This window comes from Grammomys surdaster, unplaced genomic scaffold (assembly GCF_004785775.1).
Source record: "Grammomys surdaster isolate TR1022 unplaced genomic scaffold, NIH_TR_1.0 125956, whole genome shotgun sequence".
Classification (NCBI taxonomy): Eukaryota; Metazoa; Chordata; class Mammalia; order Rodentia; family Muridae; genus Grammomys; species Grammomys surdaster.
The window spans coordinates 816468-822375 of NW_021620775.1; the positions used below are offsets into that span (position 1 = coordinate 816468).

Genomic DNA, 5908 nt, shown 5'->3' on the forward strand with positions numbered 1-5908 from the left:
AGTAAGCCTGTATGTGAAGGTATTCCTAGAGAGAATTATTTGGGAGGGAACGGACCCACATGACTGTGGATGGCACCATCCCATGAACAAGAGTCCCAGACTGAGTAAAAAGGAAAGGCAAAAGCCAGAGAACACCAGTGCTCACCCTCTGCTTCCTGATTGCAGACACAAGGGGACCAGCAGCCTCCTGCTTCTGCAGGCAGCTTCCTGCTCCAACTGCCCGGCCTTCCCTGCCAGGATGCTGTGTCATCAAAGTCTGAGCCAATAAGCTCTTTCTCCCTTAACAACTCAAGGACAGGTACTTGCCAATAAGTGTTTATGACACCTCCCCACCCCCCTAAACAAACTAGAAAGAAAAGGTTACATTTGAGAGAAAGTACTTAAAAGCTGTGATGTCTTAAGAAGTTTCTTGCCAGGTTTTTGGTTACAGTGACTTTCGTAAGACGCATGACTAGATTTTAATTTTCAGTTAATGTGAGGGCTTCTCAAGGGGTCTTCCCCAGTCAACTGGAAGAGTTTTCTCCAATCTGTATGCCAATTTGCACCTTAGATCCACTTAACTTATATTTTCTTATGTGTGCTTTTTAGAAATGACTTGCCCCAGGTCACAAAGCTGATAGGCAGGTACTTCCGATCCCGAGGTCATTGCTTTTCCAATCACCTGTGATTCATTTACTAGTCCTTGAGATGCCATAATGAATAAGCATGGAATGAACTTTCCCAAGATTTAAAAAACTTTTTTTTTTTTTGAGACAAAGTCTCTTGTAGCCCAGGCTAGCTGTAGACTCCTGATCCTTCTGTCTCTACCTACAGAGTGATGAAATTATTATAGGTACGTGTTGATAAACGTTTATGACTCTCCCATCATCCCCAACAAATTGGGAAGAAATGGTTACATTTGGGAGAAAGTACTTGAAAGCTGTGATGTAATAAGAAGCCATTTTGTGGGCAATACACAATGTACAAAATAGAAATTGTATTCCCCTTTGCCCCTAGAACTGTGTGATGACTGCCATTGCACTGGTGAACAATAGTGTTTAGCACGGTGGGCTCTTGGGTCTGCCTTCTAGATTCGACTCTTGGCTCAGAAGTGCTATGATCTGAGCGGGCTCACCTCCATGTACCCCCAGCCCTTAAGTAACTAAAAGGAGTACAATAGCTGCTGTTCAGAGGATGGCTGTGAAGACAGGAGGGAGAATGTCAGCAAAGCACTTAATCTTTTGTTCATCAGACGCTAACCGCCTGACACGTAATTATTCTTATTACTTGATGCTAAGAACCTAGATAACACTGTCTTATCCAGGGAGGAGGGGACACGGATGGTGCTAAGTAGGACACGAGGTACAGTGCCCTGCTCTGATCTGCCGGTGGATTAGAAGGATAATTAAACGGCTTCTCTAGCAGGCTGCACACTCCTATCTCCCACTTCAAAATGGTTTTGGTCTGTGGTTATTTCTTCTGTTGCCAGTGGATTATTCAGGCATTCTGTAGCTTAATTTTTAAAATGATTGATGTTTTCTGCATACCTTTGGTTATTATTTTCTAATTCTGTTGGTGAATGTTTGATGTACTTTTTTTTTTAATGTGAAATTTGTTGTTTGGGGGGAAATATCTCTCTGAAAGCAGCAATAAATCACATTTGATAACTGTAGTTCATGTTTTCTGTGAGTTTATTGTTTTTCTGTTTATATGTTCTCTTGGTTATTGGAAGAAAATTTTATACACATTTATTTTTCTGTTTTATTGTCATTTGTTTCTCGGTTCCTTTTTTAGTTTTTTTGTTGTTTGTTTTGTTGCTATTGTTTGCTTGTTGGTATTTAGGAAAGTCAGACTGCCATGTACAGTGACTCATTGGCTGGGACTGGAGTATTGGAAGCCTGACTACCATACATTCTCCTACAAAAACTTGAGTGGTGGTCCCAGGAAGGAGTGAGGCTATTGCTCCAACCTCCATCCTCAGACACGGTATCATCAGTTAAAGAAGACAGATGAGCAGTGTCTGAGGGAAGGGACAGAGGGATGTGTGTGTGTGTGTGTGTGTGTGTGTGTGTGTGTGTATGGGAGAGGATGAGGGATACCTGCCTAGGAGTCAGAGAAGCCAAAATCAACCCCAGAAATCAAGGGGAATGGCAGATGTTGCAGTCAATCTGACCTTATACCCTGATTACAACGTTTAAAGGTGCTGTTATTAGTTACCCATGCAACCAGAATTGTATGTCTTGCTTAACTAATTTGTTTATGCTATGAATTGTCCCCTTCCCCCTTTTTTAAACTGATGATACTCTTTGTTTTGAAATCTCTTTCGTTTGATGTTAATGTTTACCCCTCTGGGTTCTTATAACAAGCATGGTTGGGGCTGGAGAGTTGGCTCCACTGTTTAGAGCATGCTAATGTTGCAGACGACCTGGGTTCAATTCCCAGCATCCACATGGTGACTCAACCATTTGCAATTCTAACCTCAGGGAACATGACACCCTTTTCTGCCTCCAAGGGCACCACCAGGCATTCGTGCCATTCACAAGCATATATGCAGATAAGAAAAAAACATTCATACACATGAAATTAAACAAATCCGAAAAGAAATCAATTAAAGAGCTAAGTGTTCTACTGTTGGAAAATTTTGTTATTTAAAGACTATTAAAAGCCGGGCAGTAGTGGCACACACCTTTAATCCCAGCACTTGGGAGGCAGAGGCAGGAGGATTTCTGAGTTCGAGGCCAGCCTGGTCTACAGAGTGAGTTCTAGGACAGTCAGGGCTACACAGAGAAACCCTGTCTCAAAAAAACAAAAACAAAAAAAAAACCAAAAAAAATTAAAGACTGTTAAAAGTGTGTGTGTGTGTGTGTGTGTGTGTGTGTGTCCAGTCTGGAAGAGGGTGTCAGATCCTTTGGAGGTTTACCTGGAGTTAACAGTGATTTTGAGTTGCCTGATTTTGAGGTGCATGCTGGGAGCTGAACTCAGTACATACCTCCCCCCCCCCCCAAGAGCAGCAAGTGCTTCCCCCCCCCCCCTTTTTGAGACAAGGTCTTGATATGTAGCTTTGTCTGGCCTGGAATTTGCTCTGTAGATCAGGCTGGGCTCTGGAACTCACAGAGATCTTCCTGCCTCTGCATCCCAAGTGCAAGATTGATGGTGTGCATCACTAAGCCCTGCCACAACTGAGCCATCTCTTCAGTTCCCATAACTAGATATTTCAACTATTCCTGTTGTGGTTGTTGACTATGCAGAGTATTTAGATGTTAATTTTTATCCTCATCCATTGTGACAATCTTTGCTTTTTAATCAGGATCTTAACACATTTAATATAACTCTTACGGTAGCCCCACATGAATCTACCACTTCATTAATTTTTGTCTGTTTGTTTCTCTCATTTGTTCTTTCTTTCCCTGGTCTCTTTTGAAATGACTGAGAAATAGTTCTTTGTTCATTCTCTCTTCACCATCGCCTTGCCAGCATTTGTAATTTAGTGACTGTTTTAGGGCTTCCAAAATGTGTTCTTTTCTTATTACTGTCTTCTCATGACACTGTAACGCACCAAAGAGAGCATAATAAGTTCACCAGTGTATTTCCTTTCCCCTCTCTGATCCTTTACACCAATGTCATGCATTTTACTTCTTCATCTATCGTAAGATTCATAATATGCCACGATTACTTTTGCACTAAACAGTCAACTTTAATTTAAATAAATTAAAATGTGAAAATGTCTTCTATATTTAAGGTTTTTTTTTCATTTTTAGAACTCTATATTCCATCTACAAACTTAATTCTCTATCTGATTCACTTTCCCCCAGCTTGATGAAATCCTGGTGGTGATGATGTCTCTTAGTTTTTGTTTATTTGAAAAAAAATGTTTTTATTTGCTGTTTACTTTTTATGGAAATTTTTTATTCTACTATCTCACTTAAAAATGAATTATCCCCCTGAAATGGGCAAAGAGATACCTTGCTGGTGGAGTTGTTCTTCTATCAGTCAGGGCAGAGCAGATGGCAGACCATTGTTCATCCTAGCTTGATGCTTGGCTTGGTGAACAAAGCTGTCTTATGCCTAGGACTCATAAAAATAAAATAAAATAAAATTCAGGCAGCATAGTGCAAGAAGAAGAAGACAGAGACCTGCAGACAGCTATGCCACCCACAGACCTGCTTTCCTTTCTATGTCACAGGAGGGCAATAAACACCTGCTTGACGCCACACCATGAAGCACAGCAAGAATGGACAATGTCTCCCAGAGACCTGCAAGCCACATGTCCAGCCTGCAGCAGAAGCCACCACAATGTCTGAGTATGTGGTAGGGTCCCAGATGACCTTATCTGGGCCACACCTTTTGCTGGAGACCTACATAAGGACATTGGAAGAAGGAAGGCTCACTCTTCTTCGCCTGCTTGCCTTGTGGGACTGAGCAACTGCTAGATCCTTGGACTTCCATTCACAGCTGCTGCTGACCATAGTTGAGAGTTGGACTACAGACTGTAAGTCATCAACAAATTCCCTTACTATACAGAGACTACCAATAAGTTCTGTGACTCTAGAGAACCCTGACTGATCAGGCGGTCAGACAGGAGAGAAAGAGAAGAGGAGCAGCTTGAGCGTTATGGCAACCCTGCCACCTGAGGTCATGATGAGGTCCCAAGCCAAGCTGCTGCTAAGGGTCATGTCTGAATCCCTGGCTACATAGCAGTAGGGGTCAGTGTTGATGTCAATGGCTCATATTGCCATTAGAGAACTAGGGATGTCCCTAGGGACAGCCACTGGGGACCGCAAGGATGTCCAGGGCCTGTGCATAACTGTTCCCGATCCTCCCCGCTGTGTCACTCTGCAGAGCTGGTCCCATCTCTCACCAGAGGCAGAGCTGTGCCTCACCCAGGCAGCAGTAGGGCTGTCCCTGGTGGTGGGGGTGGAGGTGAGCCGGCCCTGAGAGTATGAGTGTGGGAGAGCTGATCCTGCCATTCATCTACCATGGGGTGGCACAGGTGCAGAGGTGATGCCACGCCCCTTTCTCCCGAGATGCGCCTCACCACCTCAGGCAGTCAGGAAAGTTGTCCACAGAGTCATGAGTTCAGCTGCAGCACACTCGGAAAAGTGTGTCCTTCACCTCACCTGGATCCCCGGTAGCAGGAACACAGATGAGCCAGCCCTGAGGGTGAAAATGCAGGAGGGCTGGCCCCACTATTTGTCCACAGTGAGATGGCATGAGATCGGAGTGATGCCTACTGCCCCTGCCCCCGCCCCACTATCTGCAGCAGCCAGGAGAGCAGGCCGTGTGCTCATGACAGCCAGAGAGCTGTCCCGGACCCTTGCCGGCTGTAGCACTTAGGAAAGTGGGCACTGTACCTCCCCTGACCAGTATAGTTGGTCCTGGTGGAGGAGATGCAAGTGAGCGGCCCCAAAGACATGAGTGCAGGAGAGCTGACTCCGAAAAGCGTCAGCCATGAGGTGGCTGAGGGGGGGAGGGGCAGTGGGAAGACCCCGGGTCATGAGATCAGATAAGCTGTCCCTGCTCCTCACTGGCTGCAGCACTTAGAAGAGTGGGCCTGCACCTCACCTGAGCAATACAGTGGAGCTAGCCCGGATAGCAAAAGCACAGGTGAACCAACCCCAACTGTGGCTGCGGGAGAGCTGGCCCAGCCCCTCACAGGCTGCAGCTCTGTATCTTGACTGAGCAGCACAGTGGAGCTGACTCTGGAGTCATGGATATGGGTGAGCCGGCCCCAGGAGCATGAAAGGAGGAGAGCTGACCCTTCCTGCCACTTGCCTATGGTGGCATTAGGTGGCCTAGCTGGAGTAGTGCTGGTGGCGTAGATAAGGAAGAGTCAGTGGACTGACCACCTCAGCTATCACTCAGCCTAGATCCAGGGCTTTGGAATTTGCCCATCCCAACATTTACCCTGTTGGAGATTGGTCCCAATGTT

The 5908-nt window shown here is 45.4% G+C and overlaps 1 non-coding gene across 1 annotated transcript; it reads left to right on the forward strand.

The window, feature by feature from the left end:
• The first annotated feature begins 3915 nt into the window (after positions 1-3915).
• On the forward strand, positions 3916-4057 carry LOC114609451. The gene has a single exon (XR_003709510.1). It is a non-coding gene; the product is annotated as a small nucleolar RNA SNORA48 (small nucleolar RNA).
• Positions 4058-5908: the final 1851 nt, after the last annotated feature.